The sequence below is a fragment of the Bufo bufo genome, chromosome 5 (assembly GCF_905171765.1).
Source record: "Bufo bufo chromosome 5, aBufBuf1.1, whole genome shotgun sequence".
NCBI classification, from domain to species: Eukaryota; Metazoa; Chordata; class Amphibia; order Anura; family Bufonidae; genus Bufo; species Bufo bufo.
Genome location: NC_053393.1, coordinates 204,601,824 through 204,628,649, shown reverse-complemented (window position 1 = coordinate 204,628,649; position 26,826 = coordinate 204,601,824). Strand labels below are relative to the sequence as shown.

Here is a 26,826-nt window from a genome sequence, read left to right as displayed (position 1 = left end):
TTTTAGCAAATGAAGCAGTGGAAAAATGGCCCAAGGGTCATTGAAAAGGGTTTAGGCAGAAATCATTCTGTCCTGTATGGGGGCCTGGTTTGATCCTTGCTATGGGGCCCTTACTTCTCTATGTATGCCACTGCTCTAGACTCTAGAGTCACCTTTTAGAGTTAATATATTATATGTAGGTCAAAGATGATTGATAGGGGTGTAGGTGGTGCCCATAATAAGTATGATAATACGTAATATCCAATTACACACAATTCCCAATTAACTATTAGTCCTTATTGAAGAATCCATATGTCCTGCGTTTGACTCTAGCCTGTCAAAAGGGAAATTGACAGGCTAGAGTCACCTTTTAGAGTTAATATATTATATGTAGGTCAAAGATGATTGATAGGTGTGTAGGCGGTGCCCATAATAAGTATGATAATACGTATTATCCAATTACACACAAGCCAGATGTAACCAGTATAGTAGTGCAGTATATATGTAGTAATGTTAGGCTGCCATGGAGTCAAAAAAGTATACGACCCAACCAAGCGTGCTGCTAAGAATAAAGTTAAGTGATCAGAATGTAATAGGAGCATTGGTGGTGCCTTATGCAGTAATGTTAGGCTGCCATGGAGTCAAAAAAGTATACGACCCAACCAAGCGTGGTGCTAAGAATTAAGTTAAGTGATTAGAATGTATTAGGAGCATTGGTGGTGCATTATGCAGTAATGTTAGGCTGCCATGGAGTAAAAAAAGTATTCGACCCAACCAAGCGTGGTGCTAAGAATAAAGTTAAGTGATCAGAATGTAACAGGGCACCACCAATGCTCCTATTACATTCTGATCACTTAACTTCTTTGACCTACATATAATATATTAACTCTATAAGGTGACTCTAGCCTGTCAATTTCTCATTTGTATTATGATACTACTCAGCTGACCTAATACTTATATCAGAGTCATTACAACCCTCTGTAAGCATCCAGGCCAACTGATATTATTCTCTTTGGCCACCTGTTCCAATCAATTTGTTTAGTCTGCCACTCTTGGGATTGAGTCTGAAACTATTTCCTGTGACCATGTTATTCAGTACATACGGTCATGTTTTCCAATCATGTTATTTTAATTTTCAGTTTCTAATTCATTCAATCATGTTTTTCCATTATACTTACCTTTTGGCCCGTGTTACCCACATGGACATACTATATTTTTCCTTATGTTATGGATGAAATACTGTACATTATGATTAATGTTCAGAATTTTTTGAATATTTGTATTGATATACAGTATATCCCTTGTTTTTGCATTTATAGCTTGATAAAGGGCACCAAACTGGGCCCGAAACGTCACAATAAGCAATAAATGTAACTCTGAGATTGTACCACTAGAGATGTCCCTAACTATTCGCCGGCGAACATCGCTTGTTCGCGTTCGCCGTGGCGGGCAAACATATGCAATGTTCGGTCCGCCCCCTATACGTCATCATTGAGCAAACTTTGACCCTGTACCTCACAGTCAGCAGACACATTCCAGCCAATCAGCATACCCTCCCTCCCAGACCCTCCCACCTCCTATCAAAAAGCAAGGACAGCATCCATCTTAGATTCATTCTGAAGCTGCAGTGTTAGTGAGAGCAGGGAGAGTGCTGCTGCTGCTGAATTAATAGGGAAATCGTTAGCTAGGCCAGTGTTCTGTGTCCACTCCATTCCTCAAAGACTCATCTGATCTGCTGTAAGGACAGCGTCCTGACAGCACCCCAAAAAGCCCTTTTTAGGGCTAGTACATCAGTCTGCTTTTTTATATATATATATATATATATATATATATATTGCAGTTGCCTGCCAGTGTGTGTCAGGGCCACAGAGTGTACTGTGCCCACTTCCAGTGCCCACCACTCATATCTGGTGGCACAGTAGCTTGCAGATAAAAAAGTAATACATTTATTTCTCTGTAATATAATTGCAGTTGCCTGCCAGTGTGTGTCAGGGCCACAGAGTGTACTGTGCCCACTGCCAGTGCCCACCACTCATATCTGGTGGCACAGTAGCTTGCAGATAAAAAAGTAATACAACTTTTTCTCTGTAATATAATTGCAGTTGCCTGCCAGTGTGTGTCAGGGCCACAGAGTGTACTGTGCCCACTGCCAGTGCCCACCACTCATATCTGGTGGCACAGTAGCTTGCAGATAAAAAAGTAATACAACTTTTTCTCTGTAATATAATTGCAGTTGCCTGCCAGTGTGTGTCAGGCTCACAGACTGTACTGTGCCCACCACTTATATTGGGTGGCACAGTACCTTGCACGCATAGTACCACTAATCTAAAAAAAAATGACAGGCAGAGGCAGGCCGCCCCGCAGGGGCCGTCGTGGTCGTGGTGCTGTGATTTCCTTTGGCCCTAGAATAATGCCCAGTGTTCAGGGGCCACGTACCCTGAACTCGAAAAATTCTGAGGACATAGTTGACTGGCTAACACAGGACACCCAATCTTCTACAGCTTCCGCTCAGAACCTTGATGCACCATCCTCCTCCAGCTCCGCTTCGGGCACCTCTCAAGTTACCACTCGCCCGCCTGCCGCCACCACCAACACTAGCACCACAGCTGCTTCACTTGATCTGTCAGAGGAGTTATTTACACATCAGTTGGAAGAAATGAGTGATGCGCAACCATTATTGCCAGAGGATGTACATAACAGGTATATGTCTCAGTCAGGCAGCATTACACACATGGACGTACGGTGTGATGATGATGATGATGTTGTACCCGCTGCTGCTTCCTTTGCTGAGTTGTCAGATACAAGTGAAGCGGTTGATGATGACGATGTGTCCGTGGATGTCACGTGGTGCCCGCTCGAAGAGAAGAAGAACAGGGGGAAAGTTCAGATGGGGAGACAGAGGAGGAGGAGACGAGTTGGAAGCAGGGGGAGGTCGTCGGAATGAGCTAGTGGCACAGCCTGACAGCACACCAATCAACTCATGCTGTTGCCACCACCAGAATGCCGTCATTGCAAAGCTCAGCAGTGTGGCATTTCTTTTGTGTGTCTGCCTCTGATAACAGCGATGCAATTTGCAACCTGTGCCAAAAAAAACTCGTGGGAGTCCAACACCCACCTAGGTACAACTGCTTTGCGAAGGCACATGATCTCACATCACAAACGCCTATGGGATCAACACATAATGAGTACAAGCAGCACACAAACTCAAAGCCACCATCCTCCTCTTGGTCCAGAATCTTCAGCCACGTCAACCACTGCTGTCCTCCTTGCCCCCTCTCAACCACCTGCCACTCCGCTTCTCACCTTCAGCAGTTCCTGCTCATCTGCCCACAGTCAGGTGTCTGTCAAGGAAATGTTTGAGCGTAAGAAGCCAATGTCACAGAGTCACCCCCTTGCCCGGCGTCTGACAGCTGGCTTGTCGGAACTCTTAGCCCGCCAGCTTTTACCATATAAGCTGGTGGAGTCTGAGGCCTTCAAAAAATTTGTAGCTATTGGGACACTGCAGTGGAAGGTACCCGGCCGAATTTTTTTTTCACAAATGGCAATCCCCAACCTGTACTCTATTGTGGAAAAGGAAGTCATGGCATGTCTGGCACACAGTGTTGGGGCAAGGGTCCATCTGACCACTGATACCTGGTCTGCAAAGCACGGTCAGGGCAGGTATATCACGTACACTGCGCATTGGGTAAACCTGCTGACGGCTGCCAAGCATGGAATGCATGGCTCTGCAGAGGAGTTGGTGACACCGCCACGACTTGCAGGCAGGCCTGCTGCCACCTCCTCTACTCCTCCTACTCCATCCTCTTCGCTAACCTCCTCGGCTGAGTCCTCTTCTGCTCCACATCAACTGCACCCCCCCAGCTCCCCAGGGGCTATTCCACATCCCGGATACGACAGTGTCATGCCGTCTTGGGGTTGACTTGCCTGAAAGCAGAGAGTCACACCGGATCAGCACTCCTGGTGGATCAGTGGCTGACCTCGCACCAACTGGAGATTGGCAAAGTGGTGTGTGACAACGGAAGCAATTTGTTGGCGGCATTGAATTTGGGCAAGTTGACACATGTGCCGTGCATGGCACATATGTTGAATCTGATTGTACAACGCTTTGTGCATAAGTACCCAGGCTACCAGGATGTCCGCAAGCAGGCCAGGAAGGTGTGTGGCCATTTCAGGCGTTCCTACACGGCCATGGCGCACTTTTCCGATATTCAGCGGCGAAACAACATGCCAGTGAGGCGCTTGATTTGCGACTGCCCGACACGTTGGAATTCAACACTCCTAATGTTCGACCGCCTGCTCCAGCAAGAAAAAGCCGTCAACGAGTATTTGCATGACCGGGGTGCTAGGACAGCCTCTGCAGAGCTTTTTTATTTTATTTTTTTTATTTTTTGCCACGTTACTGGACGCTCATGCTCAATGCCTGTAGGCATATGCGTTCTTTTGAGGAGATGACAAACCTAGTCAGTCGCACCAAAGGCACCATCAGCGACATCATCCCATTTGTTTTCTTCCTGGAGCGTGCCCTGCGAAGAGTGCTGGATCAGGACATAGATGAGTGTGAAGAGGAAGAGGAAGAGTTGTGGTCACCATCACCACCAGAAACAGCCTTATCAGCATCGCTTGCTGGACCTGCGGCAATGCTGGAAGAGGAGTCTGAGGAAGAGGAGTTAGAGGAGGAATGTGGCTTTGAGGAGGAGGAAGACCAACCACAGCAGGCATCCAAGGGTGCTCGTTGTCACCTATCTGGTACCCGTGGTGTTGTACGTGGCTGGGGGGAAGAACAGACCTTCAATGAGATCAGTGAGGACAAGGAACGGGACATGAGTAGCTCGGCATCCAACCTTGTGCAAATGGGGTCTTTCATGCTGTCATGCCTGTTGAGGGACCCTCGTATAAAAAGGCTGAAGGAGAACGACCTGTACTGGGTGGCCACGCTACTAGACCCCCGGTATAAGCAGAAAGTGGCTGAAATGTTACCGAATTACCGGAAGTCGGAAAGGATGCAGCAGTTCCAAAACAAGTTAAAAAGTATGCTTTACACAGCGTATAAGGGTGATGTCACAGCACAACGGGAATCTAACAGGGGAAGAGGTGAAAGTAATCCTCCTCCTACCACGACCACGCCGGCAAGGACAGGACGCTTTACAGACGTGTTTTTGATGGAGGACATGCAGAGCTTTTTCAGTCCTACGCATCGCCACAGCCCTTCAGGGTCCACCCTCAGAGAACGACTCGACCGACAGGTAGCAGACTACATCGCCTTAACTGCAGATATCGACACTCTGAGGAGCGATGAACCCCTTGACTACTGGGTGTGCAGGCTTGACCTGTGGCCTGAGCTATCCCAATTTGCGATAGAACTTCTGGCCTGCCCCGCTTCAAGTGTCCTGTCAGAAAGAACCTTCAGCGCAGCAGGAGGTATTGTCACTGAGAAGAGAAGTCGCCTAGGTCAAAAAAGTCTAGATTACCTCACCTTTATTAAGATGAATGAGGCATGGATCCCGAAGGGACTGACAGTGGGGGATGCATTTGACTAAAAAAGGCCTGATGAGATGCCTTAAATGGTCCACACGCTGCTGTATTTAATATCTGCATGCCGGATGACTTGTGTGACTTCTCCTCCACCAACTAGGGTTCAAGCCGCAATGTTTTAGTGCACTTTCTGCCTGGAAAACATCAATTTTTCCAGCAACAATACCTAATTTTTCAGGCATGTGTACATGCCTAATTTTTCTGGCCTCTGGTGCTGCACTGTGGCTGCAAAAACCAAACAAAAAAAAATGGCACATACATGTGTCAATTTCCCTTTGTGATCGTTACCTTGTTGTGGTGAAGGGGCTTGCGTATCACAATGAAGCGATCAGCTCTATGAGTGTGTTGGCAATGGCAATGTTGGCACACCCCAGATGATAAGGTCGTTGCTTCATTGTGAACAGACCAAAAGCGATCGGCTGGATAATTTTGCATAGAAAAAACATTAATTTTCTTTGTGATCATCTAAGGTGATAATTAAAGCCTACTAGGCCAACAATGGGCCCACACTGCAGAATCATTGTTTTCTGGGTCACTTAACTGTCACTGAACTACCTCAGCACGACCATAGGCTTTGAAAAACTGCCATCGCCTGCAATCTCCCAAACGTGCGCACGAGCACAGTCATCACTACACCAAGATTGACGCATAGAGGAATAAAATTATTTGTGTCAACTATTGACAACTCTTTGCGGTTGTCTAAAATCTATTCGATACACATCCCTTGATAGGGGACGTAACAGGGATTAAACTGATAAGAATAGTACTACTTAACACACCACTCATATAGGGTGGCACAGTACATTGCACGGCGCACGCGCAGTGCCCCAAATTGGAAGTCAGAGGACTGACCAAGCATCTTTTTCCATCTCCCAGTTCCTAAAATCTATTCCATATACCGGCCCCTGATAGGGGACGTAACAGGGATTAAACTGATAGGAATAGTACTACTTAACATACCACTCATGTAGGGTAGCACAGTACATTGCACGGCGCACGCGCAGTGCCCCAAATTGCAAGTAAGAGGACCGACCAAGCATCTTTTTCCATCTCCCGGTTCCTAAAATCTATTCCATACACCGGCCCATGATAGGGGACAAAACAGAGATTAAACTGGTAAGAACAGATTTTTTTAATTTAAAAAAAGGAGGACAGCCTCTGCGGAGCTGGGTATTTTTTTGGCCGCGTTACTGAACGCTCATGCACAATGACTGTAGGCTCATGCGTCCTTTTGCGGAGGTGACAAACCTGGTCAGTCAAACCCAAGGCAACATCATCGACCTCATCCCATATGCGTTTTTTCTGGAGCGTGCCCTGCGAAGAGTGCTGGATCAGGCCGTAGATGAGCATGAAGAGGAAGAGTTGTGGTCCCCATCACCACCAGAAGCAGCCTTGTCGTCGTCGATTGCTGGACCTGCGGCAATGCAGAGAGAGGAGTCTGAAGAAGAGGAGTCAGAGGAGGAAGGTGGCTTTGAGAAGATGGAAGACCAACCACAGCAGGCGTCCCGGGGGGCTTGTTGTTACCTTTCGGGGAACCTTGGTGTTGTACGTGGCTGGGTGGCGGAAGAGACCTTCAATGACATCAGTGAGGACAAGGAACGGGACATGGCTAGCTTGGTATCCAACCTTGTGCAAATGGGGAGTTTGCGGTTGTGTAAATGGACTGTTTGCGGTTGCGTTAAACGGGGAGTTTGGTCTGTCAGAGTTTGGTCTGTCACTGTGAAGCGGGCGTAACCCTTACACTACCTGATCGATACAACATCATACCTGATGTTTTAAAGCACGTTATTCCAAACAATTTAGGAATGTTAGGTGATTTATGGATTAAAACCCGACTCTGTGTCAACTACGTAATTTTCCATGGGAGTTTTGCCATGGATCCCCCTCCGGCCAGCCACAGTCCAGGTGTTAGTCCCCTTGAAACAACTTTTCCATCACTATTGTGGCCAGAAAGAGTCCCTGCGGGCTTTAAAATTAGCCTGCCTATTGAAGTCTATGGCGGTTCGCCCGTTCGCGAACTGAAAATTTTATGTTCGCGATATCTCTATGTACCACTGGTAAAATAAATGTTGAATTGAAGCTATATGCCGTCTTTGGTGTGCTGTCTCCACACTATTGATAGGAGAGCTAATATAAGTACCTGCATAAGAGCCTGAATACCTGCAGAAAGGCAGAGATTTCCCGACACAGTACAGTACCACCAACTCGATAAACTCAAGTGTCTCAACTTTCATCAGTGTCACTAGTTACATTACTGTCACATACACTCACCTAAAGAATTATTAGGTACACCTGTTCTATTTATCATTAATGTAATTATCTAGTCAACCAATCACATGGCAGTTGCTTCAATGCATTTAGGGGGGTGGTCCTGGTCAAGACAATCTCCTGAACTCCAAACTGAATGTCAGAATGGGAAAGAAAGGTGATTTAAGCAATTTTGAGCGTGGCATGGTTGTTTGTGCCAGACGGGCCGATCTGATTATTTCACTATCTGCTCAGTTACTGGGATTTTCACGCACAACCATTTCTAGGGTTTACAAAGAATTGTGTGAAAAGGGAAAAACATCCAGTATGCGGCAGTTCTGTGGGCAAAAATGCCTTGTGGATGCTAGAGGTCAGAGGAGAATGGGCCGACTGATTCAAGCTGATAGAAGAGCAACGTTGACTGAAATCACCACTCGTTACAACCGAGGTATGCAGCAAAGCATTTGTGAAGCCACAACACACACAACCTTGAGGCGGATGGGCTACAACAGCAGAAGACCCCACCGGGTACCACTCATCTCCACTACAAATAGGAAAAAGAGGCTACAATTTGCACAAGCTCACCAAAATTGGACTGTTAAAAACTGGAAAAATGTTGCCTGGTCTGATGAGTCTCGATTTCTGTTGAGACATTCAAATGGTAGAGTCCGAATTTGGCGTAAACAGAATGAGAACATGTATCCATCCTCTGATGGCTACTTCCAGCAAGATAATGCACCATGTCACAAAGCTTGAATAATTTTAAATTGGTTTCTTGAACATGACAATGAGTTCACTGTACTAAAATGGCCCCCACAATCACCAGATCTCAACCCAATAGAGCATCTTTGGGATGTGGTGGAACGGGAGCTTCGTGCCCTGGATGTGCATCGCTCAAATCTCCATGAACTGCAAGATGCTATCCTATCAATATGGGCCAACATTTCTAAAGAATGCTATCAGCACCTTGTTGAATCAATGCCACGTAGAATTAAGGTAGTTCTGAAGGCAAAAGGGGGTCCAACACCGTATTAGTATGGTGTTCCTAATAATTCTTTAGGTGAGTGTATATACTTAATGAATTCATCTAACATTCTGCTTTACACACATTAGGGGGGAGATTTATCAAAACTGATGTAAAGAAAAACTGTTTTAGTTGCCCATAGCAACAAATCAAAATGATAATTTCATTTTCTAAAGCAGCTCTGAAAAATTTAAGGTGAAATCTGATTGGTTGCTATGAGCAACAAAGCTCGTTATTCTTTACACTAGTTTTGATACATCTCCCCATTGACTGCTACTGAAGTGAAACTTTATGATCAGTAACAAGGAGCTACTATGGTCATATAAAATACCAGGGACAGTAATTCTTTCTCTCTGTTCCCTTAAATGTAAGTTTCCAAGTTGCTCTGTAGGCCTTAGATCCTCATTGATTTGTTATAGGTTTTTAGGGGCTAACTGTCACGGATGTAGTAGGGGAGAACACCAAAAGACAATCAAGAAGGAAGGGGAAAGACACTAGGCCTCACCGCTAGGGAAGGAAAAGGGTCACCACCTATAAAACACTGCTCCTGGCCCTAACTCCTATCCGTATGGGCAACTCTTGATGGTAGAGATACCCATACACAGGAACCTAGAAAACCCTGGTGACCCTCGATGCCCTAAAGATAATGACAGGGCAGAGACCACCTGTTCCTTCCCTGGTGAAGGAACTAGCGTCTCACTGAGGCCTAGTAAACAACCGGGGGAAGGGGTGGGTGGTAATACAAAACACGACAGCGGAACACTTAACTTCAGAGGATGAAGGATGAACAGGACTTCAACACTAACCAAACTCCAGCTCTTCCAAGACCAAATGAAGCTATCCCAAGCAAGGAGAGATGGGAAAAGTCAGACTAAATAGGGTGTGGTAGAGGTCACATGATCCACAACTGAACAGGAGGTGTGGACATACCAGCAACACACAGACAAAGTGAAACCAAAAGAGGCTGTCAGATCACTAATGCATAGATAATCTTTCAGACCTTCTGGGACCTGTCACAGATGTGACACTGAGTAAAGGGAAAGCCAGGTATAACAGCATTTTATAAATGTACAATATATAATCTATATATAAACTAGCACCCTATCTATGCTCAGAGGTTCTTAGAAAATATATTTTGATCAAAAATTATCTGAGCGCATCCACCAACAGCAAGGTGACCTCAATATGGATGGGAAATTTCCGGGACAAATTCCCTTTGTTTTTTACTCCCGGCCGTTCTGGAGTCATAACTTTTTTATTTTTCAATTCACATAGACGTATAAGGGCTTGTTTTTTGCAGGACAAGTTGTACTTTCTAATTGCACCATTTGCTATTACATGCCATTTATTGGAAAGCTAGAAAAAATCCAAATGGGGTGGAATTGGAAAAAAAATTCAACACTTTCCTTCATTCTCTAGGTCAGTGCAATTAAGATGATACCACATTTGTATAGTTTTTCTTGTGTTTTAATACCTAAAAAAGTTAAAAACTAAGGAAAAAAATAGTTTTTTCTTTGCATCGCCATATTCTAATCCCTATAACTTTTTTATTTTTACGTCTATTTTTACGTCTATGAGCCTGTGTGAGGGTTCATTGTTTTGCAGCTTGATCTGTACTTTTAATGATAACATTTTGTGGTGTGTGACTTTTTTAACACTTTTTATTCAAGCGATGAAAAAACTGCGAATTGTCAATTCTTTTCCATTACACAGTTTGATTTATGGGATAAATACTTTTAGATTTTAATAGTATGTGCATTTTCAGACATGGTCACTAGGGATGAGCGAATCGACTTCGGATGAAGGGTGACCACAAGGACTGTGGAGTGCCATTCATGCTATCCCATTTTTAGTAATTAAAATTGTTTAAATTGAAACTGTCTGTGCAATTTGCAGGCAGCATGTTATAGAGTAGGAGGAGATGAGCAGATTAATATATATATAGTTTTGTGGGAAATGATTAACCACTTCCAGACCTGGCTATTTACCCCTGTTACCCTCCCATCTCAGCAAAACTAATTTTGCAAATCTGATTGCCACTTTGCGTGGTAACAACTTTGGAATGCTTTTACTTATCCAAGCCATTCCGGGAATACTTTGTACAAATTTGAGCAGATATTTTTTTACCTTTACTTATAAAAGAAATTCCAAATTTCCCAAAAATTTTGAAAAATTAGCAGTTTTCAAAAAGTGAATTTCTATGCTTTAAAAACATATATAGTGATAACTCACAAAATAGTTATTTATTAACATTCACCACATGTCTACTTTATGTTGCCATTTAAATTTTTTAAGATGTTTAAAGACTTTGAATTTTATAAACAATTTTTAAAATTCTCAAGAAAATTTCAATAACAGACAGTTTAAGGGGCCATTTAGCTCTGAAGTGACTTTGCGGGGCTTACATAGTAGAAACTACCCATAAATGACCCCATTTTAGAAACTACACCCCTCAAATTATTTAAACCTCATTTTAGAAACTCTGTTAACCCTTTAGAAGAGTTGAGCGGACACCTGGATGTTCGGGTTCGGCCGAACTTCACAAAAAAGTTGAGTTCATAACCCGAACTTGACCCCGAACCCAAACCCCATTGAAGCCAATGGGGACCCGAACTTTAGAGCATTAAAATGGCTCTAAAAAAGTCATGGAAAGGGCTAGAGGGCTGCAAAGGCCAGCAAAATGTGGTTAAGAGCAGGGCAAGTGCTCTGCAAACAAATGTGGATAGGGAAATGACTTAAAAGAACATAATACATAATACACAAAATACGTAAAAATTAAAAATAATAATCTTGGTCTAGGAGGAGGAGGTCCATATGGAGTAGGAGGTTGAGGAGGCGGTGGATGTGGCGGTGTAGGTGGAAGTGGCGGTGTAGGAGGAGGAGGTAGCAAACACTGGATTTTGTTTTGGTTTTTTATTTTATTTTATTATTACATTTTTTTGGTTAAAATTTGGGTAGACCCCAAAACATTGGGAAATATAAAAATAAAACAAAGAGAAAGTGCGCTGGAGTACAACAATGGCTGGGTAAGGCCGGTATACATGTCTATTCTGCACAAGGTACGGACAAGTCCTGTGGGATCCACGTCTGGTTCATTTTAATGAACGTGAGCTTGTCCACATTGGCTGTGGACAGGCGCCTGTGCTTGTCTGTGATAATGCCCCCTGCCGTGCTAAACACACGTTCAGACAATACACTGGCTGCAGGGCAGGCCAGCACCTCCATGGCGTAAAGGGCAAACTCAGGCCATGTGCCCAATTTGGAGACCCAGAAGTTGAAGGGGGCAGACCCATCAATTAGTACATGTAGGCAAGTGCACACATACTGCTCCACCATGTTGCTAAAATGCTGCCGCCTGCTAAGACATTTCATATCAGCTGGTGGTGCTGGTTGTGTGGCGTGCTGACAAATCTTTTCCACATTTCGGCCATGCTAACCCTGCCTTCTGAGGTGCTGGCCGGACCCCAGCTGCATTGGCGACATCTTCCTCCTCCTCTGCCTTCGCCTTGAGCTTCCACTGTGCCCCCACTGTCAGGTGGGTATGCCATCAGCAGCGCGTTCACCAGTGTGCGCTTTTACTTGCGCATCTTACGATCACGCTCCAGTGACGGAATTAAGGATGGTACATTGTCCTTGTAACGGGGATCCAGCAGCGTGGCCACCCAGTAATCAGCACAAGTTAGAATGTGGGCAACTCGGCGGTCGTTGCGGAGACACTGCAGCATGTAATCGCTCATGTGTGCCAGGCTGCCCAGAGGCAACGACAAGCTGTCCTCTGTGGGAGGTGTATCGTCTGTGTCCTCTGTATCCCATCCACGCACCAATGATGGCCATGAGCTGGTTTGGGTGCCACCCTGCTGTGAACACGGTTCCTCCTCCTCCATCTCCTCCTCCTCATCCTGCACCTTGTCGTCCTCCACAACTGTGCCCTGGCTGGACAATTGTGTACCTGGCGTATGTTGGTGCAGAAACCCACCCTCGGAGCCACTTGTGAATGACTGGCCTGAAACCCTTAGAAATGATCCCTCTTCCTCCTCCTTCTGTGCCACATCCTCTTCCATCATTGCCCAAAGCGTTTTTTCAAGGAGGCATAGAAGTGGGATAGTGACACTGAGAACGGCGTGATCGGCACTGGCCACGTTGGTGGAGTACTCAAAACAGCGCAACAAGGCACACAGGTCTTGCATGGAGGCCCACTCATTGGTGGTGAAGTGGTGCTGTTCTGCAGAGCGACTCACCCATGCATGCTGCAGCTGAAACTCTACTATCGCCTTCTGCTTGCACAGTCTGGCCAGCATGTGCAAGGTGGAGTTCCACCTTGTGGGCACGTCGCAGAGCAAGCTGTGAGCGGGAAGGCCGAAGTTACACTGCAGTGCTGACAGGCGAGTAGTGAAGAGCGGCAGGTGCCATATTCGATTTAGACGAAATTCGCGAATATTCGATAGAATATTTGTTTCATATTAGTCGAAATCGAATATTCAGCATTATTCTAGTTATCGCGATTAATATGCGATTTAAATAATCGCGTATTGCGATTTTAACTTAAGGCTACTTTACTAATGGTTTGATATCTAGAATTAGCGAAGATGACGAATATGACGAATGTATTCGTCATATTCCTCAAAACGAAGATAACTAAGTATTCTCCATCTTCGTTTTTAGCTACCTATTCGTCAACTTCGCTAATTCTAGCAATCAAATAGGAAAGTTGACTATAGAGACAGCCAGCTAAGTTTAATTCGCTATGCGATTATATTACTTTGCTTTTTTTTTTTTTAATTGAATAGTTAAATACTTGATTATTATAATGATTCTTTTTATAAAAAAAAAAGCAAAGTAATATAATCGCATAGCGAATTAACCACTTAAGGACCACAGGTTTATACCCCCCTAAAGACCAGGCCCTTTTTTACAAATCGGCACTCCACAACTTTAGCGGTTTATTGCTCGGTCATGCAACTTACCACCCAAATGAATTTTACCTCCTTTTCTTCTCACTAATAGAGCTTTCATTTGGTGGTATTTCATTGCTGCTGACATTTTAACTTTTTTTGTTATTAATCGAAATTTAACGATTTTTTTGCAAAAAAATGACATTTTTCACTTTCAGTTGCAAAATTTTGCAAAAAAAAACGACATCCATGTATAAATTTTTCTCTAAATTTATTGTTCTACATGTCTTTGATAAAAAAAAAATGTTTGGATAAAAAAAAAATGGTTTGGGTAAAAGTTATAGCGTTTACAAACTATGGTACAAAAATGTGAATTTCCGCTTTTTGAAGCAGCTCTGACTTTCTGAGCACCTGTCATGTTTCCTGAGGTTCTACAATGGCCAGACAGTACAAACACCCCACAAATGACCCCATTTCGGAAAGTAGACACCCTAAGGTATTCGCTGATGGGCATAGTGAGTTCATAGAACTTTTTATTTTTTGTCACAAGTTAGTGGAAAATTATGATTTATTTTTTTTCTTACAAAGTCTCATATTCCACTAACTTGTGACAAAAAATAAAAACTTCTATGAACTCACTATGCCCATCAGCGTATACCTTGGGGTGTCTTCTTTCCAAAATGTGGTCACTTGTGGCGTAGTTATACTGCCCTGGCATTCTAGGGGCCCAAATGTGTGGTAAGTAGTTTGAAATCAAAATGTGTAAAAAATGACCGGTGAAATCCGAAAGGTGCTCTTTGGAATGTGGGCCCCTTTGCCCACCTAGGCTGCAAAAAAGTGCCACACATGTGGTATCGCCGTACTCAGGAGAAGCTGGGGAATGTGTTTTGGGGTGTCATTTTACATATACTCATGCTGGGTGAGAGAAATATCTTGGTCAAATGCCAACTTTGTATAAAAAAATGGGAAAAGTTGTCTTTTGCCAAGATATTTCTCTCACCCAGCATGGGTATATGTAAAATGACACCCCAAAACACATTCCCCAACTTCTCCTGAGTACGGAGATACCACATGTGTGACACTTTTTTGCAGCCTAGGTGGGCAAAGGGGCCCATATTCCAAAGAGCACCTTTCGGATTTCACCGGTCATTTTTTACACATTTTGATTTCAAACTTCTTACCACACATTTGGGCCCCTAGAATGCCAGGGCAGTATAACTACCCCACAAGTGACCCCATTTTGGAAAGAAGACACCCCCAGGTATTTCGTCATGGGCATAGTGAGTTCATGGAAGTTTTTATTTTTTGTCACAAGTTAGTGGAATATGAGACTTTGTAAGGAAAAAAAAAAAAATCATCATTTTCCGCTAACTTGTGACAAAAAATATAAAATTCTAGGAACTTGCCATGCCCCTCACGGAATACCTTGGGGTGTCTTCTTTCCAAAATGGGGTCACTTGTGGGGTAGTTATACTGCCCTGGCATTTTCCAGGGGCCCTAATGTGTGGTAAGTAGGTAAATGACCTGGGAAATCCTAAAGGTGCTCTTTGGAATGTGGGCCCCTTTGCCCACCTAGGCTGCCAAAAAGTGTCACACATGTGGTATCGCCGTATTCAGGAGAAGTTGGGCAATGTGTTTTGGGGTGTCTTTTTACATATACTCATGCTGGGTGAGAGAAATATCTCGGCAAAAGACAACTTTTCCCATTTTTTTATACAAAGTTGGCATTTGATCAAGATATTTATCTCACCCAGCATGGGTATATGTAAAATGACACCCCAAAACACATTGCCCAACTTCTCCTGAGTACGGCGATACCAGATGTGTGACACTTTTTTGCAGCCTAGATGCGCAAAGGGGCCCACATTCCTTTTATGAGGGCATTTTTAGACATTTGGATCCCAGACTTCTTCTCACGCTTTAGGGCCCCTAAAATGCCAGGGCAGTATAAATACCCCACATGTGACCCCATTTTGGAAAGAAGACACCCCAAGGTATTCAATGAGGGGCATGGCGAGTTCATAGAAATTTATTTTTTTTGGCACAAGTTAGCGGAAATTGATTTTATTTATTTTTTTCTCACAAAGTCTCCCTTTCCGCTAACTTGGGACAAAAATTTCAATCTTTCATGGACTCAATATGCCCCTCACGGAATACCTGGGGGTGTCTTCTTTCCGAAATGGGGTCACATGTGGGGTATTTATACTGCCCTGGCATTCTAGGGGCCCTAAAGCGTGAGAAGAAGTCTGGAATAGAAATGTCTAAAAATTTTTACGCATTTGGATTCCGTGAGGGGTATGGTGAGTTCATGTGAGATTTAATTTTTTGACACAAGTTAGTGGAATATGAGACTTTGTAAGAAAAAAATAATAATTTCCGCTAACTTGGGCCAAAAAAATGTCTGAATGGAGCCTTACAGAGGGGTGATCAATGACAGGGGGGTGATCAATGACAGGGGGGTGATCAGGGAGTCTATATGGGGTGATCACCCCCCTGTCATTGATCACCCCCCTATAAGGCTCCATTCAGATGTCCGTATGTGTTTTGCGGATCCGATCCATGTATCCGTGGATCCGTAAAAATCATACGGACATCTGAATGCAGCCTGACAGGGGGGGTGATCAATGACAGGGGGGGTGATCAATGACAGGGGGGTGATCAGGGAGTCTATATGGGGTGATCACCACAGTCATTGATCTCGCCCCTGTAAGGCTCCATTCAGATGTCCGTATGCGTTTTGCGGATCCGATCCATCTATCAGTGGATCCGTAAAAATCATGCGGACGTCTGAATGGAGCTTTACAGGGGGTTATCAATGACAGGGGGGTAATCAATGACAGGGGGTGATCAGGGAGTCTATATGGGGTGATCACCACAGTCATTGATCACGTCCCTGTAAGGCTCCATTCAGACGTCAGTATGCATTTTGCGGATCCGATCCATCTATCATTGGATCCGTAAAAATCATGCGGACGTCTGAATGGAGCTTTACAGGGGGTTATCAATGACAGGGGGGTGATCAGGGAGTCTATATTGGGTGATCACCACAGTCATTGATCACGCCCCTGTAAGGCTCCATTCAGACGTCCGTATGCGTTTTGCGGATCCGATCCATGTATCAGTGGATCCGTAAAAATCATGCGGACGTCTGAATGGAGCTTTACAGGGGGGTGATCAATGACAGGGGGGTAATCAATGACAGGGGGGTGATCAGGGAGTCTATATGGGGTGATCACCACAGTCATTGATCACGCCCCTGTAAGGCTCCATTCAGACGTCCGTATGCGTTTTGCGGATCCGATCCATCTATCAGTGGATCCGTAAAAATCATGCGGACATCTGAATGGAGCTTTACAGGGGGGTGATCAATGACAGGGGGGTAATCAATGACAGGGGGGTGATCAGGGAGTCTATATGGGGTGATCAGGGGTGATCAAGGGTGATCAAGGGTGAATAAGGGGTTAATAAGTGACAGGGGGGGGTGTAGTGTAGTGGTGCTTGGTGCAACATATTACTGAGCTACCTGTGTCCTCTGGTGGTCGATATAAACAAAGGGGACCACCAGAGGACCAGGTAGCAGGGATATTAGACGCTGTTATGAAAACAGCGTCTAATATACCTGTTGGGGGTTAAAAAAATCACATCTCCAGCCTGCCAGCGAACGATCGCCGCTGGCAGGCTGGAGATCCACTCTCTTACCTTCCGTTCCTGTGAGCGCGCGCGCCTGTGTGCGCGCGTTCACAGGAAATCTCGGCTCACGCTAGATGACGCCAATCGGCGATAGCGTAGTCTGGGGGAGCCGCCGTGATGACGCCTTTCGGCGTTACAGTTGCGGCAACTGGTTAAACTTAACTGCCTCTATAGTCAACTTTCCTATTTGATTGCTAGAATTAGCGAAGTTGACGAATAGGTAGCTAAAACGAAGATGGAGAATACTTTGTTATCTTCGTTTTGAGGAATATGACGAATACATTCGTCATATTCGCTAATTCTACCAAGCCAACCATAGTAAACCAGGTCCAAGTTGAAATAGCAATTCGATTAATTCAAGTTATAGTAATCAAATTTCGATTTCAACTTAGCACTGCTATATTCCATATTCGTTAATTCTAGCCTAATATGGAATATAGCAGTGCTAAGTTGAAATCGAAATTCGATTATTATAACATGAATTAATCGAATTGCGATTTCAACAACCGCCAATGCCCCATTCCGGGCCATAAACCTACCTATTGCCCTATTTACCTTCACTCGCGCCTTGTTCACACCTTCCACTGAGCGAGCCCCCCTCCACGCCATCCGCGGCACCATGTCCGACCAGACCGTCACCATGCCCGGGTAAAGGGACCACAATCTTAGCAGGTCAAATTTAACATCCCTCACCAACTCCCGTGAAGGACGCGCACACAGATCATTGCCCCCCACATGCAATACAAGTACGTCCGGAGCCCTATCCTGCTTTACAAACTTGTGGAATTCCGGCAACATACCCTTCCACATCATACCCCGCCTGCCAATCCACCTTACCACTGCCACATCCCGCGCCAAACCGAGCTGCTGGCCATCAGGCCGAACTGCCGCCCGGAGTGCTCCCCAGAAAACGTAGGAGTGCCCTAGCACCCAAACCAACGCCGGATCAGAACCTGCAAAGAAACAAAAAACATAACAGAACCAAAACGATTGGCCAACTCCCCACATCCTATACAAGACTTACTTTACAACAAGTCACCACCCCCCAAGCCCCTCCAGGCGCACATAGGACCTAAACCGCACTGATTCCCATCTCCCGATCTTCTTGATGACCTCCTCCCCCAAACCCCATCTGGCAGCCTCCGTTGCCGCACCTATCCGAAAAGAATGACTAGCATATCCCGCATCACCCAGACCCAACTGAACCAAGCACCGTCTAAACACTGCCGTGAACTGGAACCTAGACAGAAAAGCCCCATCCGCATGCACCAACAGGGGAGTGGCCACCCTACCCCATTCACAACCGTAATCCCGCCAACAGCGAACAGGACACATCTCACAATCCGGGACACTAAACAACACCACCCGCCTGCCTCTTCCCTCCACATCGGTCTTGGACCGCCGCAAAACTAACTCCATCCGATCCGGAAAAACATCCACATCATCACGCAACAGGCCCCCCAACCTATCTGTTGCCGGGCAAACTAGCTCCCCCAATCTCAATGCCCCGAAAAACGCCAATGAAAACGCCAAGCGGAACAAACGCACCTCCCACGGCGATGTGCACACATCTACCAACGTCCTACCTAACTGCAACAACATCAAAAATGACACCGGGCGAGGAGAATCCTTCCCCGTACCACCCCTACGCCACCCTTTCAATGCCCTCCTCACCAAAAAAGCCTTAGTAACGTCGACCATGCCCCGTAAACGAAACCCAAAAGCCACTCCCGCGATCCAGCTATTCATCTTGGTGACAGACCATCCTTCCTCCCTACAATGCCCAATAAACAACAAAAGGGGAATCTCCAAATCCTCCCGCTCCCCCACACCCAACCTCACCTTCCACTCTTCCCACCCCCGCCAAGCTCTAGCATACTTATCCCACGTCTCAGGCGCCAAGGATGACCGAATCAAACCCATCACTGCAGTTCCAGGGTTTCCCAAATCCCCGCCGGACACTCCAGGCCCACCTCTGCTGCACCAGGCGCCAGCTGGTGGAAACGGTCCCACTGCGAACGAGAGAGGGCATCAGCAATACAGTTATCCACACCGGGCACATGAACCGCCATGACCCATGCATTAAGTAGCAGGCATTCCAGCACCAACTTCTGTAGAAGCCGCACAACCAATGGTGAAGAAGCCGACAAACTGTTGATTGCTTGCACTACCCCCAAATTGTCGCAGTGGAACCGAACCGTCTTATTACGAAAAAGGTCCCCCCACAACAACACCGCCACGACAATCGGAAACAGCTCCAATAACGCTCGGTTGCGCACCCATCCCTTACTAACCCAACTGTCCGGCCACCTACCCGCGCACCACTGGCCCCCTAAGTAGATCCCAAACCCACAACCCCCCGCCGCATCCGAGAACAAATCAAAATCAAACGAGCTAACCTCCTCCATGAACAAAGAACGTCCATTATACTGCTCTAAAAACATACCCCAAACCCTCAGGTCAGCCTTCAACTCCCGACCCAACCGAACAAAATGATGAGGAGCCTGAACCTTCCCCCGTGGCCCCCGCCAGCTTTCTACAGAAAATCCTCCCAATCGGCATTACCCGGCATGCAAAATTAAGCTTCCCCAGAAGAGACTGCAAATCCCTCAATTTGATTTTTGACGATCTCCCCGCCCTCGCCACTTCCTGTCTAAGGTCCTCCACCTTATCCAATGGCAACCTGCACTCCATCCTCCCAGAGTCGATTGCTATCCCTAAGAAGCTCAATTCCGTAACCGGACCCACCGTTTTTTCCCCCGCCAACGGAACCCCGAACGCCTCAAACAACGCAAACAACGTGTTCAACAAAACTGAACACACCCGGGACTGGGCCGGACCCACACAAAGGAAATCATCCAGATAATGGATGACCGACTCACACCCCGACGCGTCCCGAACTGCCCACTCTAAAAACGAACTAAACGCCTCAAAGTAAGCGCACGATAAGGAGCACCCCATCGGTAAACAACGGTCCACGAAAAAACCCCCGTTCCAAAAACACCCCAACAGATGCAAGCTATCGGGATGTACCGGCAACAGCCTAAAAGCCGCCTCAATGTCGGTCTTTGCCATCAGCGCTCCCCGCCCATACCCCTTCACCAATGCCACTGCCGCATCAAACGAAGTATAGACCACGGAACACATCGCCGGGTCGATACCATCATTGACCGACGTTCCCTAAGGGAAGGACAAATGATGAATCAGCCGGAATTTATTAACCTTCTTCTTTGGAACCACCCCCAAGGGCGACAAACGCAACTCCGCTAAAGGTGGCTCCAAAAAGGGGCCAGCCATCCTACCCAACCTAACTTCTTTCTCCAGTTTTTCCGTGACTACCTCCGGGTGCTCCATAGCCGAACGCAAGTTCTTCCTAACCAAAACAGCGTCAGACGGAACAAACGGAATCCGAAAACCAAACGCAAACCCATCTCTCAACACCTCCGCCGCTCCCCTATCCGGGTACCTATCTAGGTACGGAACCATCCTTACCAGCCGCACCGGCGTCTCCCCCTTTTCAAGAATTATCCCCTCCCCTGTGCTTCCCCCCTTTAAAACACCTTGCCGCTCCATGTGTCCCCCCGCAAGTTGAGCACTCGTGCTTAAACTTACACTTTGCCCCAAACTTGCATCCCCCCTCATTAAACAGGAAGCACAGCCCTTTTGCAGACGCTGACGCAAAACCTGACTGGCCTCCTCCCCCCACCTCCCCCCAAAAGGACTGCCCCCCCCTAACCGGCGCCGTAACTTTTAACCACAACGCGATATCTTTGTGGTCCCACCGGATCCCTTGCCGCACCGCCTTGCGCTGCCGGAACTGCTCATCGTATCGCAGCCAAGCCAGCTCCCCATACACCCGATAGGCCTCCCCTATCGCATCCAGGTAACAAAAAAGAGCGGAACAACATTCCGGCTCTTTTTCCCCTATAACACTAGCCAGGATCGCGAACGCCTGCAACCAGTTTGCAAACGTGCGCGGTATTAATCGATGTCTCCGCTTCTCTTCCTCCTCTCTTTTTCCCTCATCTTTCCTCACCCGATCCAGATTAAACTTCTCAAGAGGGAGCAGCGAAAAAATATCCACATACTCCCCCTTCCAGATCCGATCCCTCACCTCCTGCTTTAAATGGGCCCCCAGCGGCCCCTCAAAGCAAACATAAACCTCACCTTTTGCCCGGTCATCTAACCGCGACTCCCCCGCCTCCCCCACTCCGCCGGCCTGAGTCTGCACTGACACGCTAGAAGCCCGCACGTCTGATACCGTTCCCCCCCCACTCTGTACCCCACTGGGGCCCCCCAACGCCCCCCAAACTGGCAACGGTGACAGGCCCCCGGCCCCCCAGCTAGCCGCCAGCCCCGCCAAACCCCCCAGCAACTGGCCTAAACCTCTGCTCAAATCAAGGTGGGCCCCCCCACCCCCAGCCCCAGCCCCTGCCAAACTAGCCCCCAACTGTACTAATGGTCCCCAAGGTGTCTCACCTGGCTGCGTGGGTGCTGTGACCCCACCAGCCGCAGGTCCTGCATCCAGATGGGCTGATCTCTGCGCTGATACTCCAGGGGCATCTTCTTCCAGGCGTCACACCCCTCCATTAGACGAGGATCCACTGCTGCCGGCAAGTTCTTCAAGGAGGGCCGGCCCCTCCCCCTCTCCTCTGCTGGAAGTCACCGCCGGGAGCCTGCTGCCTCCTGCCACCTGGCCTGCAGCAGCTCCGCCATGCTGACCACCGCTCCCACGCTGAGAGGCCCCAGTCACCGGTCCATGGACTGGGCCTGCCGAACCGGGTCCCGCCTCCAAACGCTGTCCGTCATGCCGGGCAGGCCTGGCACAGCCTGCAGCAGAGCTCCACCGCTGAGCAGGATTCCTCCCACGCCTGGGCGTGAAGGGTCCCTTGAGGGGCTCCTCTTTTGGCGCTGAGCCCTAGGGGGCGCCATCTCCGGACTAAGGCGCGCCGGCGGTACGGACCGCCGCGGCCGGGACGTCTGAGGCAGAGGCAAAGCGGGAGCCTCTGCCACCCCCTGCAGCAGCTCCTGGACCCGACCTTGCAGCCAGTCCTCACCCTTCTCAGCCGCCGCTGCACGAAGCTGTGCGATAACCGCTTCCATTATGTGACCGGATGGCGGTCAGTCACAGCAAAATGGCCCCTTCCTCCTGCCTCGCCTCCCCTTTTAACCCCTTTGCTTCCCTCCCCACTAAATCAACCCACCAATCCCTAACCATCACCAGGGAGGGGTCTCCTTAAACCACCCCCTGTCATGCTCGCCTCCCCCTATGCTGCGCCCTCAGTCCGGCTCCTTCTGACTGGAGCAGCCAAGGAAGCCAGGAATCCTAAGGACAGGTAAGAACTACTTTTGGGAAGTGGGAAAGAAGAAAATATAACAATAAAAAAAAACGAATATTCGAAATATCAAATTTATAGCACTATATTCTAAATATTCACGAATTAGCGAAGTGCCGATATTCGCAAAAAAAATTTGATATTCGAATATTCGCGCTCAACACTACAGGCGAGCAGCAGCAGGGTGAGAACTCTGAAAGCGTGCACAGACGGCCCGCACTTTCTGCAGCAGCTTTGACATATTGGGATAATTTTTAAGAAATTTCTGCACCACCAAATTCAGCACATGCGCCAGGCAAGGGATGTGTGTCAAACCGGCTAGGCAGGCCCAGAGCTGCTACGAGGTTTCGCCCATTATCTCAAACCACCAGGCTGGGCTTGAGGGTCACTGGCACCAACCACTCATCGGTCTGTTGTTCCATGTCCATCCACAGCTCATGCGCGGTGTAGTGTGTGTCCCCCAAACAGATAAGTTTTAAAACTGCCTGCTGTCGTTTACCCCTGGCTGTGCTGAAGTTGGTGGTGAAGGTGTTACGCTGACCAGATGAGGAGGCGGTAGAGGATGAGGAAGAGGAGGAGGAGGAGGAAGCAACAGGAGGCAAAGAGAAACACCCTGCAATCCTCGGTGGTGGAAGGACATGCGCCAAACTGCTATCCGCCTCAGGCCCAGCCGCCACTGCATTTACCCAGTGTGCTGTCAGGGAAATATAACGTCCCTGACCGTGCTTACTGGGCCACGTATCCGTAGTTAGGTGGACCTTGCCACAGATGGCATTGCGTAGTGCACACCTGATTTTGTCCCCCACTTGGTTGTGCAGGGAAGGAATGGCTCACCTGGAAAAGTAGTGGCGGCTGGGAACGACTTACTGTGGGACAGCCACCACCATAAGGCTTTTAAAACTCTCAGTCTCCACCAGACGGAATGACAGCATTTCAAAGGCCAGGAATTTTGAAATGCTGCAATTCAGGGCCAGGGATCGCTGGTGGGTAGGGGGGGTACTTCCTCTTCCTTTCCAGTGTTTGGGAGATAGACAGCTGAACGCTTCCATGGGACATTGTGGAGATGCTTGGTGACCCAGGTGGTGGCGTTGCTGGCACATTTTCTGTTTGTGGGGTGGCAGGTGCCACTATCACTACAGAGGGGGAGGAAGAGGCCGAGACTGTAGCAGAAGAGGAAGCAGGAGGAGCCAGAGACCTTTCTTTGTTTTTGAGGCGTCTACTCCACTGCAGCTCGTGCTTTGCACTTAGATGCCTGGTCATGCAGGTTGTGCTCAGGTTTAGAACGTTTATGCCTCGTTTCAGGCTCTGATTTTACAGCGTGCAAACCACTCGTGTCTTGTCATCAGCACATTGTCTGAAGAACTGCCACGCCAAGGAACTCCTTGGAGTTGGATTTGGTGTGCTCGTTCCTTTGGTGCGGTGGGCAGTAGCAGGCGTAGTGTCTAGGGGACGGCCGCTCCGCTTTTGCACCCTGCTCCCTATATAGCTGCAGTATTTAAAGCTTGTATTGGACTGTCACAAATGCAGCAGAGGCCCCAAATGTAGGGTCTTGCACAAAATTGGTGTTTTTTTTAAAACTTGAATCTAACTGCAGTATTTAAAGCTTGTATTGGACTGTCACAAATGCAGCAAAGGCCCCAAATGTAGTGTCTAGGACAAAATGGGTGTTTTTTTTAAACCAGAATATAACTGCAGTATTTACAGCCTCTATTGGACTGTCACAAATGCAGCAAAGTCCCCAAATGTAGGGTCTTGCACAAAATGGGTGTTTTTTTAAAACCAGAATATAACAGCGGTATTGAACGCTTATATTGGACTGGCAAAAATGCAGCAAAGGCCCCAAATGTAGTATCTAGGACAAAATGGGTGTTTTTTTTTAAAAAACAGAATATAACTGCAGTATTTAAAGCTTGTATTGGACCATCACAAATGCAGCAAAGGCCCCAAATGTAGTATCTTGGACAAGATGGGTGTTTTTTTAAACCAGAATATAACTGCAGTATTTGAAACTTGTATTGGACTGTCACAAATGCATAAAAGGCCGCAAATGTAGTGTCTTGCACAAAATGGGTGTTTTTTTTTAAACCAGAATATAACTGCAGTATTTAAAGCTTGTATTGGACTGTCACACATGCAGCAAAGGCCCCAAATGTAGTATCTAGCACAAAATGGTTGCTTTTTTAAACCAGAATATAACAGCAGTATTTAATGCTTGTATTGGACTGTCACAAGTGCATAAAAGGAAAAGGCTGCAAATGTAGTGTCTTGCACAAAATGGGTGTTTTTTTAAAACCAGAATATAACAGCAGTATTTAACGTTTGTATTGGACTATCACAAATGCAGAAAAGTCCCCAAATGTAGTATCTAGCACAAAATGGTTGCTTTTTTTTAAACCAGAATATAACAGGAGTATTTAACGTTTGTATTGGATTATCACAAATGCAGCAAAGGCCCCAAATGTAGTATCTAGGACAAAATGGGTGTTTTATCAAATCCAGAATATAACAGCAGTATTTAAAGCTTGTATTGGACTGTCACACATGCAGCAAAGGCCCTAAATGTAGTGTCTCGCCCAAAATGGGTGTTTTTTTTAAATCCAGAATATAACAGCAGTATTTAACGCATGTATTGGACTGTCACAAATGCAGCAAAGGCCCCAAATGTAGGGTCTTGCAAAAAATAGGTGTTTTTTTTTAAACCAGAATATAACTGCAGTATTTAAAGCTTGTATTGGACTGTCACACATGCAGCAAAGGCCCCAAATGTAGTATCTAGGACAAAATGGTTGTTCTTTCAAAACCAGAATATAGCAGGAGTATTAACGCTTGTATTGGACTGTCACAAGTGCAGTAAAGGCCCCAAATGTAGTATCTAAGACAAAATGGGTGTTTTTTTAAAACCAGAATATAACTGCAGTATTTAAAACTTGTATTGGACTGTCACACATGCAGCAAAAAATACGGTTGCTCTACTCTGGGCCCACAGCCAGTGTTAAGATAAATGGGATTGATTCAGAACAGTTCCCCCTACAGCGAGGCACCAGGCAGGGATGTCCCCTTTCACCTTTGATATTTGCTCTGGCGTTAGAGCCCCTCGCATGCAGAATTAGACAGTCTAAAGAGATTGTTGGCTTCGGAGGGAGAGGAGAGGAAGATAAAATTAGCCTGTACGTGGACAATATTCTTGTTTTCCTGGGGCAGGGGTGGAAAGGCGTCCCACCCGTAATGAATATCTTGGAAGAATATGGTTCTCTATCAGGCTATAAAGTTAACTGGGATAAGTCTGAACTCCTCCCCCTTGTCCGAACACCTACCGATGGAGTATTAGGTATCAGACCACTCAGCCTTACTGACTCCATTCGATATCTGGGTATCAGAATTAGTGCAGATTTGACTAGATATAATTTCCTAAATATAATTCCTATGATCAATAATGTGAAGGAGAAGATCCGAACTTGGCAGAAGTTCCCCCTGTCACAGGCAGAAAGGACTGCACTGGTTAGGATGGTGGTCCTTCCTATTGCCCTATACCCCTTGACAGCATGTCCGATATGGATTGATGATTAATTTTTCGGGCTGCTGGATAGATTGCTGAATGAGTTAATCTGGGGGAGGTGAAGGGTTAGGATCAAGCAAAAATATCTCTGCCTTTCTGAGAGAGACGGTGGTCTTTCCCTTCCATTCCTTCAGGGATACTATATTGCAGCTCAGATAATGTGGTGGGTGGGCCATCAGTCTGCGACGCTGTTGAATATCCTGTCAAGGTACTTTCAGGGGCCTTACAGAGATATTTTTTTTTCTATTTTGGAGACTGGGCATCCGGGGAAAAGAAAAAAACTGTGTTTAATCAGCGATACGTTAGACAGGGTTTGGAATAAGACTAAAAAGATATTGGGTGTAAGTAGTCCCACTTATTTCACTCCACTTTGGCACAATTGTAATTTAGCTGAATTTATGTTAATTAAAGATTATAATTATTGGAATTTACGCGGCATCAACCGCTTAACTCATATAATATCACATGGTAGTATTATCCCTTTTGATGAATTAATAAAGGGTACAAATGTCACCTTCTTAGATAGATATAGATATGCACAAATTAGTCACGCATTCACGTGCACTCGGG

General features: G+C 46.5%; 1 protein-coding gene across 2 annotated transcripts in view; it reads right to left on the bottom strand.

Annotated features, from left to right (window-relative positions):
* LOC121001747 (prostatic acid phosphatase-like) overlaps positions 1-26,826 on the bottom strand; it is a 211,476-nt gene that overhangs the window by 569 nt on the left and 184,081 nt on the right. The gene's annotated exons all lie outside the window — the stretch shown is intronic.